At 31.0% G+C, this 13,100-nt stretch overlaps 1 protein-coding gene across 2 annotated transcripts in view; it reads right to left on the reverse strand.

The window, feature by feature from the left end:
* kcnc3b (potassium voltage-gated channel, Shaw-related subfamily, member 3b) overlaps nucleotides 1–13,100 on the reverse strand; it is a 141,095-nt gene that overhangs the window by 4,066 nt on the left and 123,929 nt on the right. The window lies entirely within an intron of this gene.

Raw genomic sequence — 13,100 nt, forward strand, 5'->3', positions numbered from 1 at the left:
GGGCTCGCACAACTCTCTGTCCCGCCCACACTCATCAGCGCTACCAAGCCGACCAATCACAGAGCTTGCACTATGCGTCGTAGCGACGTGTAGTTACATTTTTTGAGAGGTGCGCGTCAGCAACGCCGACGGCCACAGCGAGGGCTATGCGTGCATGCATAGGCCGCGCCGTCCCCCCAGACACTTCCTCCAGCTCCTCTGGGGGGGATCCTGAGGCATTCCTAGGCCAGCTGAGAGACATATTGGTTAGGAACAAAATGTATCTTCTGTAAAGGTACCACCTCAGCGACAGTTTTTGTACCTTTATGTGTTTTTGATAACTTAAGGCAGGGGTCACCAATCTTGGTCCTGGAGGGCCGATGTCCCTGCAGGGTTTAGCTCCAACTTGCCTCAACACACCTGTCTGGATGTTTCAAGTATACCTAGTAAGACCTTGATTAGCTTGTTCAGGTGTGTTTGATTAGGATTGGAGCTAAAATCTGCAGGACACTGGCCCTGCAGGAACAATTTTGGTGACCCCTGACTTAAGAAGTAGTAAGCAAGATTTTTTTTCTATTATTATTATATTCTAGTTCAGTTTTGGTGTTCAAAAAAATCCACTTGCTATTGCCTTGTCGTAATAAGTGGCTACAAGTTTGTGTCATCGACCGGAGCAAAATCTGAGTGTCAAAATCTTTTTATCTCATTTGGATTTGATCTGTGAAACTACACCATGGAAAACTGTACCGATGTTACTTTCCGAATTCACTGCCAATGTGATGCCAATATCTTTCCGAATCTGTTCTGATGAAAAACAAACTCATTTACATCTCGGAGAGCCAGAGGGTGAGTACAATATTCTGCGAATCTTCTTTCATTGGGTGTGAACTATTCCATTAAGATGTAGAAATGCTTTAACAGAAAATACACATAATCACAAATACAAAGCTACGAAACACAAAAAATGGGGAAAAAATGAAGACAAACATGGTTAAAACTCTTCTAAACACACATATACACACACACAGAGAGACAGATCTCAAGATGAAGTCGCATGCACTGAACACCGGCTGTGCAATGTATCTTCTCAAGGGTGAAAAAGTCCAGTCCCGGAGAAAATGCACAGGCGCTAATTGCAATTAAATGATAACACAGTGTTTAACCTGAAGATTAACAGTGAGGGCTGACACTAAATGTGGCCAATTGGCTTTCTAGATCTAGCAGGAATGGAATAGTCCACCCCAGATACATTCTAGGTCACTGTAAAATATAATAAGACCACTACGTTATCACTCATAAAGGAAACTTATTGATTAAAACAGTAGAAAGCTGGGGAAGGTTTACCTGTGGATGGCTGGTAAAAAGTTAAGCATGTACTGTAAGAATTGAGTTAACAGATATAATTCATTCTAATGTTATAAAAGAAAAATGGTAAAATTCTACTCAACTAAAACTAACACTAGTTTTTGGTACCCGATTTAGTTTAGCTTGAAACAAAATGCACATAACTGAAATAAAATAAATATAAAAAGTAGCTAATTTCAGCTAGTTGACAAGTAAATACACTGGTAAAATATGCATCATCTAATAGTTTAGCTATTTTTTGTTTATGTACGGTTGTGAATTGCATTATGGGATGTTAATTTCTGCTCTGTCAACTTTTGATGTTGAAACTTCAACTCTATAATTTGACTTTTATTGACATTTTAGTAGCTTGAAGTAAGGTGTAACGAAGGCCAACGTTGGATGGGAGTGAGGTTTAGGAAGGGTGCATGTAACTGAGGCTAGACTAGTGAAGTGAAATGCAGATAAAAACCTCACTCCTCTAACCTCAAAAGGCGACAGACGCCATGGTCTTTAGCCTCTTTATTAGGTCATCCGACTCCCATACAATAAACCGCCAGTTTGATCCCAGCTCAGACTGGGTTGGGTGCAGGACGACTGATGGGTTAGATGTGGGGGCTCTTCTGGGATGGGAGTAAGGGTTAGGGGAGTAAGTGTAAAGGAGGCCAGCTAACGAAGTGCTGTGCAGGCAAAAACCTCACTCTTCTGACCTCAAAAGGTACTTTAGCGACAGACACTAAAAGCCATGGTCTTTAGCCTCCTTGATAGAGCAACCGACCAAAAACTGTAAAAATGCTACAGTAAAAATCTGTGACCTGGTTAACAGTATGTTTCCTTAATAAATATGGCGAATAACCGTAAATTGACTTTCTCAGAATTCCTTGCATGGCGCATCACTTTTTATGCTTTTCGTTGACGCTATTATGGATCTTTTTAGTTGTTTCCCCATCCATTTTGTACATTAGAGATTTATGCTACATCTAATGTTGATAAACACTGTTTATTTCACAACTTTAATTGTATGCGTGTTACCATACTGGTGTTTAGTAGCTGTGTGAATGACACTGAGCACACTGATTCACTTCACTTTCTTCACTTTCTCATCACCACCTGCATATGGCTGTGTTAACGTGTCTAACTGTGTAACAAAAGATGTGTAAATGTTGGTAATTCAAAATACAAACATATTACATCTATAAATTAATGAAATACGGTAGTTTACTGTAAAAATGAGGAATTACTTTTACGGATTTGTACCGTATTTTTTATGGTAAAATACTGGCAACCACACAGCTGCCATTTTATTACCGTAAATTTGACGGGTTTATTTTTTACAGTGTTGTTAGAGCAACCGACTCCCATACAATTAATCACCGGTTGGATCCCAGCTCTGACCGGGTTGGGTGCAGTAAGACTGGTGAGTTACAAATATAATGTGTAAGAAAAAAAATATAGAGAAATAAGTCTGTAAAATAACTCAAAAAGCACTGCTAGATTATTACCAGGTTTTTTATACCGTAATTTACAAAACCAATTCAGACAATATATCACTTTAGACTATTAAAAATGTCAATAAAATGCACATTGTCAAACTTTTCAACATCAAAAGTTGCTGGAGAAAAAGTTTATTGTCCCATAATGCAATTCAAAAGCATAAAAAAGAGAAAAAAACGTGAATCACAAATATATAAATATATTTTAATTACATTTATAAATTAGCTTTAAAAAACATTTTAATACATAAAAACCACAAAAATATTAAAACTATAGTAAAATTCTAATAAAAAAACCTAAAAACAAACACTAATTAAAACTATTAATAAAAAACGACAATGATAATTGCATAATTAAACATTTTGTTTGGAATAAAAATCTAATGTTTAAACACAAAATGAACATTTCAGGTCAATTAAATTATGCCTCAACCACTATGTTTATGTACATATTTTTATTAATAGTAAAAAGCAATAAAATTAACCATAACTCAATCCATTGTGTTATTTTTTACACATGCTGCGTTCCACACGATGAAGACAACATAAAGGAATTAAGATAACTTATTAGATTTTACAAATTCAAGTGGATTAAACATAAAACAATTAAGTTGTCCCAAAAAACCCTCGAGAATTGTTATTTCAGCTAATTTTCAATTAGTTAACAAACCTCATTTTTTTGAGTGTATTTGGCTGAAGACAATACGCAAACACGCGTAAACAAACTCTCAAATACATGAATATCAACAAAACACACATACAACTCTTAAAAAAACAAGCAGCATACATAAAGAGAAAGGCAGAGATGAGTTTAATGGACATTCACTCGTGTAGATACAGATTTGTACAGATCAAGTTTACGATGTGGGCCTATAGTAGCGTAGCATTAACAAGTGAAGCTAGTTAAATCTAGCTAGCAGTGTATGAGTCTCTACAACAACACCGTAGCCTAAATTATCCTCATAGAGGGGTCTTGCTTTTTTAATATAAACATGTTGGATGTGTTTCAGTGGCCTGACAGTGTTGTATATAGGGCACAGCTACATGAATACACAAGAAGAAAAAAATCAGTTTGCATACTACAAGAACAGCACAATATTAACAGTAACATCAACTCACAAATGGAGGAACGAGGTTATCTTTCATCTAGAGATGAATCTTCTTAGCTAATTACCTAATCACTAAAGTTCCATCACTAATGGAGACTAATCAGTTGGTTTCACAGTGTATGAGGCGGCCTGGTGTCCGCTATTTGTGTTAAAATACAGTAATTTTAATGCAGATGTCCTGCGAGATTCAGTCCTCATGAAGGTTTTGTAATGTCACTGTATGAATACTCAGCCTGATTTCATGAGGAAACGTAACTATTTTATGTTTTGTCGGTTAAGTGGCTAATTCTGACAAGTTCAGTCGTATGAAAATGTAAGATTTTAAAAAGTGGGCGTGGCACCAAACCCCGCCCCTAAACCCAACCATCATTAGAGGATGAGCAAATCGTACTAAATTTGATGAGATTGTACGAATATGGAATATTGGAATATTACAGTACTGTATCGTAATATACCCCCCCATGAATTATTAGCCCCGTGTTTATTTTTTCCCCCAAGTTCTGTTTAATGTGGAGAAGATTTTTTCAGCACGTTTCTGAACATAGTAGTTTTATTAACTCATTTCTAATAACTGATTTATTTTATCTTTGCCATGATGACAGTAAATAATATTTGACTAGATATTTTTCAAGACACTTCTATACAGCTTAAAGTGACATTTAACTAGGTTAATAGGTTAACTAGGCAGGTTAAAGTAATTAGGCAAGTCATTGTGTAATGATGGTTTGGTCTGTAGACTATCGAAAACATTTATAGCTTAAAGAGGCTAATAATATTGACCTTAAAATGTTTTTTTTTAAACTAAAAACCATTAAGAACCTTTTATTCCAGTTGAAATTAAACAAATAAGACTTTCTCCAGAAGAAAAAATATTATCAGATATACTGTGAAAATTTCCTTGCTTTGTTAATCATAATTTTGGAAACATATTAAAAAGAAGAAATAAAAAAATCAAAGAGGGGCTAATAATTCTGACTTCAACTGTATATTTGATATGTTTGTGGGTATTGCATTGACAGAGTTGTTTTAGTCTGAAAAATTAGTCAATGATATTGCATACAATATACAATCAACATTGTGGGGCTGATTACATCAGTAAACATTTCTGAAAGTTTTATGCTCACCAAGCAAAAATATATACATACATACATAAATATACATACATACATAAATATATATATATATACATATATATATATATATATATATATATATATATATATATATATATATATATATATATATATATATACACATATACACAAATATATATACACACACACATATATATATATATATATATATATATATATATATACACACATATATATGCACACATATATATATATATATATATATATATATATATATATATATATATATATATATATATATATACACACATATATATGTACACACATATATATATATATATATATATATATATATATATATATATATATATATATATATATATTTATACAGTGGTCCCTCGTAATTTGTGGGTGTTTCGTTCTAACCCACAATAGGCGAAATCCGTGATGTAGTCCGCTTTATTTTTTTTTTTAATATGTTTTACAGCTGTAAGACCCCTCGCTACACACGTTATCCACTTTTCTCAGACAGGCATTAACATTTCCACACTTTTCTCTCTCGTTTAAACACTCTCAAAGTTCAAACCTTCATAGAGAAAATAAGTCCAGTATTATAGAACGAAATCAAAGATCAAAACCTGTTGTCAGGCGCAAACATTCATCGCTGTCAGCAAACGGTTCATAAAGCTTTCTAACTTTTGTGCGGATAATGTTGGCATCAGCGTAATGTTCTTTTATTCTTCAGTCACTGATCCACAAAGCTAAAGCAGACCCTGTTCTTAAGGGGGTTGCACACCGGATGCACCGCACACATGACACATGATAAAATTAAATTATTCAGTGCATACCCTGATATAAACCTATGTTTGCATGGTGCGCCGTGGCACGGCGCATCTGGTGTGCGACCTCTTTTACGATGGTCTTGCTGCGAACAGTTAAAACCCTTTTTGCATCCTTGTTGAAACTCACACAGCTAGTGATCGAAGATTTATGTTAATTTGGCAAGCTGAATGCTGAATTGATAGACAATAATCTACAGCCTAACAGGACGCAGAACACAATGCGCTGGAGAAAAACCCCTTTAAATTATATAAACCACTTTAAGTTTAACCCCTTTAAGCTATATATGTTTCAATAGTCTACAGAACAAACCATCATTATACAATAACTTGCCTAATTACCCTAACCTGCCTAGTTAACCTAATTAACCTAGTTAAGCCTTTAAATGTCACTTTAAGCTGTATAAAAGTGTATTGAAGAATATCTAGTCAAATATTATTTACTGTCATCATGGCGAAGGTAAAATAAATCAGTTATTAGAAATGAGTTATTAAAACTATTATAATTAGAAATGTGTTGAAAAATCTTCTCTGTTAAACAGAAATTGGGGAAAGAAATAAAGAGGGGGCTAATAATTCTGACTTCAACTGTATATTCTACTATTCTATTATACTTCTGAATCTGTCAGCAAGAACAAAAAATAAATAAACAAAATAAAATCTAAAATATATGTTTTTTTTGTCTTCTTAATGGTGTGCTGATCCAACACAGGCTCAATATGGATACAAAATTAATTTATATTGAATTAAACAAAATTAACCCAACATTGGGTTTATCAATATTTGACCCAACATTTGTTTAACAAAACCTAGCATTTTTTTGAGTGTAGTTTAACACAAATTGAACGAAACACGCAGGGTTTTTCTCTGCAGGAGAAATGAATCTCGCACGACACTTGAACACATTGTAGGATCCAGGATTGCATGATAGAGGAACCATGTTTAAAACAATATGGCTCCTTACTGATATATTTACTGTCTCAGCAGTGGGTTGTTCTCCATTGGGAAACTAAATCACACGTAATGATTAAAAACTAGATAACACACAGTTTCCTATAAACTACAACTTTGCAATTATTGCAACATATTATTATTTTTCCCTTATTTTTTGCTACTATTTTCTCAGAAATGGCTTGTTTTCTTAATATCGTCTCTTTTGTTCTTGATTCTGGAAGCACTTGGTCACCTCGACCTGAATACATATACTTTGAGTCTATTTCTATTTATCCAAAAAAGAAACACAGTAACACTTAACGTATATATCATATACAAATGAAACTGTAGTGTAATGTTTTTGAAAACAAAAACAATTGGTCTTTGAAAACATTCAAAATATGATAATAATAATAATAATTAAACAACAGCAGGACAGCAACATCGATAGACAAACGAGAAATGCTCTTAAATCATCACATAACCTTCCTTCTTTCGCCTCTCCTTTAGATGAATCCTAAATTAATAACACCACATGTGCGCATGTTTGCAGCATTATGAATTAGTGTGGAATATTGCACATGATTTGCATATACATAATTATATATATGTGTGAATGAGCATTTTTTAATTAAGTTTGCACAATACTCCATCCTTTTCAAATCTAACACTAAAACATCACAAACACTGTACAATGGCAAACTCATTAAATGTACTTTTCCACTTTTTTTATACAGTTTTTGGATTGCAAGGGGGTGAAATCTGGCAACGTGTTATTATGAGTACGCAAACAAAGAAATAAGTATGACCATGATGCTAAAAAAAATGCAAAAAAAGTGTGATTTTTTTTTTTCACCCATCAAAGACTTGCACTTTTAAATGAGTCCAGTCCGAGGAATACAAACAAATAAACATAGTCTATACATGTGTGCGTGATACACTTCATTTTATGTGTGTTTCCATTAGATTAATGATTGCATATGTACATTATTCTTGCATTAAAAATCCTGCTGCGTAAATCACATTTATTCACAGTAATGCCATCTTAGGGTATGTTTACACACAACAATGTACTTAAAAATGGATACGTTTTTATTATGCGATTTGATGTTTTCCATATCGAACTGATTTGATTCACTAAAATGACTCAAAACGCTGTATTATGTCAGGCCAGTAGGTGGCGATGTCTGTTGGTTTATAAAGACATTTTGTTGTTTATGTTGTTAAAATACTTGCTCAAGACTACAGAGTGAACATGTAACATACATGTGCAAGATGTCGACACTTTCACGAAATGACATTCTTGTATATACACAAAGATCAATATAATTTTCCAAAACTTGCGCTTTGAAATTTCCCTAATAATTCTTTATCATAATAAAAGTGCTGCATAAAATTAAAAAGTAAAAGGTAGAACTTGATTTTTATATTAAATGAAAAAAAACATGATGACTGGCATTTTCTAAATTGTAATAAAGTAATGAAATAAAAATGTTTTTATATTTAATAATACTAATAATAATAATAATAATAATAATAATAATAACAACTTTTATTAAATAATAAAAAATGAAAAAAATCACAACTTAATAAAAACTAAACATTTAACGATAATATCCACAAAACATGAAAGCCATTATTATGCAACTTAATAAAAACGAAACATTTAACGATAATATCCGCAAACATGAAAGCCATTATTATGCAACTTAATAAAAACGAAACATTTAACGATAATATCCGCAAAACAAGAAAGCCATTATTATGCAACTTAATAAAAACGAAACATTTAACGATAATATCCGCAAACATGAAAGCCATTATTATGCAACTTAATAAAAACGAAACATTTAACGATAATATCCGCAAAACATGAAAGCCATTATTATGCAACTTAATAAAAACTAAACATTTAACGATAATATCCGCAAAACATGAAAGCCATTATTATGCAACTTAATAAAAACTAAACATGAAAGCCATTATTATGCAACTTTACAGAAACTAAACATTTAACAATTATATTCGCAAAACACAAAGGCCATTATTATGCAACTTAATAGAAAAAAAACCTTTAACGATAATATCGGCAAAACACGAAAGCCATTTTTATGTAACTTAATAGAAAAGAAACATTTAACAATTATATCGGCAAAACACGAAAGCCATTATTATGTAACTTAATAGAAAAGAAACATTTAACAATTATATCGGCAAAACACGAAAGCCATTTTTATGTAACTTAATAGAAAAGAAACATTTAACAATTATATCGGCAAAACACGAAAGCCATTTTTATGCAACTTAATAGAAACTAAACATTTAATGTTTATATTCGCAAAACACGAAAGCCATTATTATGCAACTTAGTAAAAACGAAACATTTAACGATAATATCCGCAAAACAGAGAAAGGCATTATTATGCAACTTAATAAAAACTAAACATTTAACGATAATATCCGCAAAACATGAAAGCCATTATTATGCAACTTAATAAAAACTAAACATTTAACGATAATATCCGCAAAACATGAAAGCCATTATTATGCAACTTAATAAAAACTAAACATTTAACGATAATATCCGCAAAACATAAAAGCCATTATTATGCAACTTAATAAAAACTAAACATTTAACGATAATATCCGCAAAACAAGAAAGCCATTATTATGCAACTTAATAAAAACTAAACATGAAAGCCATTATTATGCAACTTTACAGAAACTAAACATTTAACAATTATATTCGCAAAACACAAAGGCCATTATTATGCAACTTAATAGAAAAAAAACCTTTAACGATAATATCGGCAAAACACGAAAGCCATTTTTATGTAACTTAATAGAAAAGAAACATTTAACAATTATATCGGCAAAACACGAAAGCCATTATTATGCAACTTAATAGAAAAGAAACATTTAACAATTATATCGGCAAAACACGAAAGCCATTTTTATGTAACTTAATAGAAAAGAAACATTTAACAATTATATCGGCAAAACACGAAAGCCATTTTTATGCAACTTAATAGAAACTAAACATTTAATGTTTATATTCGCAAAACACGAAAGCCATTATTATGCAACTTAATAGAAAAGAAACATTTAACGATAATATCCGCAAAACATAAAAGCCATTATTATGCAACTTAATAAAAACTAAACATTTAACGATAATATCCGCAAAACATGAAAGCCATTATTATGCAACTTAATAAAAACTAAACATGAAAGCCATTATTATGCAACTTTACAGAAACTAAACATTTAACAATTATATTCGCAAAACACAAAGGCCATTATTATGCAACTTAATAGAAAAAAAACCTTTAACGATAATATCGGCAAAACACGAAAGCCATTTTTATGTAACTTAATAGAAAAGAAACATTTAACAATTATATCGGCAAAACACGAAAGCCATTATTATGTAACTTAATAGAAAAGAAACATTTAACAATTATATCGGCAAAACACGAAAGCCATTTTTATGTAACTTAATAGAAAAGAAACATTTAACAATTATATCGGCAAAACACGAAAGCCATTTTTATGCAACTTAATAGAAACTAAACATTTAATGTTTATATTCGCAAAACACGAAAGCCATTATTATGCAACTTAATAGAAAAGAAACATTTAACGATAATATCGGCAAACACAAAAGCCATTTTTTTAGCAATTTAATAGAAACGAAACATTTAACAATTATATCGGCAAAACACGAAAGCCATTTTTTTGTGACTCAATAGAAACTAAACATTTAACGATTATATTCGCAAAACACGAAAGCCATTATTATGCAACTTAATAGAAACAAAACATTTAACGATAATATCGGCAAACACAAAAGCCATTATTATGTAAAAAATGGCTAAAACGTTTTCAGTTTTAAGTAGACGATGGCGTAATGTAAACATACCCTTATTTTAAACGTTTTTCAAAACAAAAATGAAAGCAGCAAGTGTATCCGAATGAAAAACACCATCATCGATTCTCCTTTATATATTTCAAATCCGAGCAAGAAAGCAATGGGGAAAACAAACAAAGCATTTACTCCCATTCTCAAAAAAAGTCCTCTGGATTAAAGTCCAGTCCGTACACTAACTTCTAGCTTCTGATGGGCGAGTATCTACTGACGCGTTCACGATTTCTCAGTGTTATTGCTACGAATGCTAGCATGAGGCGATCCTGCCTTTCTCTCCTCCTTTCCTGAGTCGTTCTGTCACTTGCGATTTTTCTGCTACAAAATGGAGGGAATGGGGGAGCGGCAGCGGCGGAGGGGTCCCGGGGCCTCGTAGGGGTCAAAGGGCGTGCTGGTGATCGGGGTCAAACGCAGGGACGACCCCGCCATTCCTGATATGTTGTTCAGGCTGCGTGATTTCTCATAACCCGTGGCTTTTTTTTACCACGGTAGTGATAGTATAAAACAAATTTTTGGATTAAATATAATGGACGATGGGAGTGAATTGATACATTTGTTTTGTTACGTGTTTGGGTTAAATGATGAATTATGGGTAATTGAACGAAATATGTAGAAGTATACATGGTATAGATATGTAATTAAAAGGTGAAGAGACACGTAAAGGACAAACAGACACAGACACACACAAGACAGGACAAAACAGAAAAATGAGAGTTATGAAATTCGTCATACATTGTATTTTTGAAGAGATTTTAAATAACATATATGTCCAAAACATTGCCACTGGTTGAAGAAAACACTTGTTGTATTTTTGGGTGGTGATGTGGGGATTTTGCGACGGAGTGTTTCAGTTAACCAGTGGTAGAAAAGCAGGGTAAAAGGTAGAGAAACACTGGACGACATACAGTAATAAGACAGAAGCTGAAGAGCCTTTCTAGACAGGAGATTGTTGGAGAAAACACAGTAGTCTTTGGGAGACATCGTTGAAGGATTGTTAATAGCTATTGAAATGATTTTACCATTTGTTCTAAAACCTCATCATGTGATAAACAAAGCAAAAAAAAAAAAAGTTTTATGTTGCAGGGTATATATTAATATATTGTAATGGTATTGTAATATATTAATAGATTGTTCTTTTATGCCAAACATCATTAAGATATTAAGTAAAGATCTTGTAAATATATCAAAACTTATTTTTTTATTAGTAATATGCATTTCTAAGCACTTCATTTAGACAAAAATGATTTATAAATTTCAGATGTGAATTTCTCTGTACTCAAAATTTCAAATAGTTTTATTTTTCGGCCAAATATTGTCCTGTCCTAACAAACCACACACACACATACATATATATATATATATATATATATATATATACATATATACATATATATATATACATATATATATATATATATATATATATATATATATATATATATATATATATATATATATATATATATATATATATATATATATATATATATATATAAAGATGCTTATTTATTCATATTTTAGATGACGTATGAATCTTAATTTATTTCTGTGTTTAAAAAAAAGACATAAATGATTGTTTTGAGGTCCAGGGTCACAAATACTAAATAAATTCTAATCTATAACATTTGTTTTGTACACAACTTAATATATTTAATACATTAAATCTGTATACATGAAAAAAAAATCTTTTTACATTTGGTAGTTTGCAGATACAGTATGAGTGTATACATAAATGTATAAATATATACACAGTACTTATGTATATATTATGTGAATGGAACTTTTACCTTAAATGTGATTAATCGTTCTATAGCACTATTACACATTAGTATATTATATATTAATTTCATATTGTTTATATATATATTTATACAAAACATTGCCTTTCCAAATCAAGGTCCCAAGGTCACTATTAAAATATTTTAAATTAATAAAATAACAAAAAAAGTTTATATATAAAAAATATATTTTTAATTATCTAATGAAATATCTATTAGAAAGGATACACAAACAAATAAATATTACATTTATAGTGTATTTTCAAAGCTCAAGGTCACATATACATACATACATATATATATATATATATACATATATATATATATATATATATATATATATACATATACATATATACATATATATACATATATATATATATATATATATATATATACATAAATACATATATATATATATACACACACACATATATATATATATATACATATACATACATATACACACATACATATATACATATATATATATACATATATATATATACATATATATATATATATATATATATATATATATATATATATATATATATATATATATATATATATACACATTTGTATATATTTGTTTTTTTATACTTT

Source organism: Danio aesculapii, chromosome 24 (assembly GCF_903798145.1).
Source record: "Danio aesculapii chromosome 24, fDanAes4.1, whole genome shotgun sequence".
Lineage (NCBI taxonomy): Eukaryota > Metazoa > Chordata > Actinopteri > Cypriniformes > Danionidae > Danio > Danio aesculapii.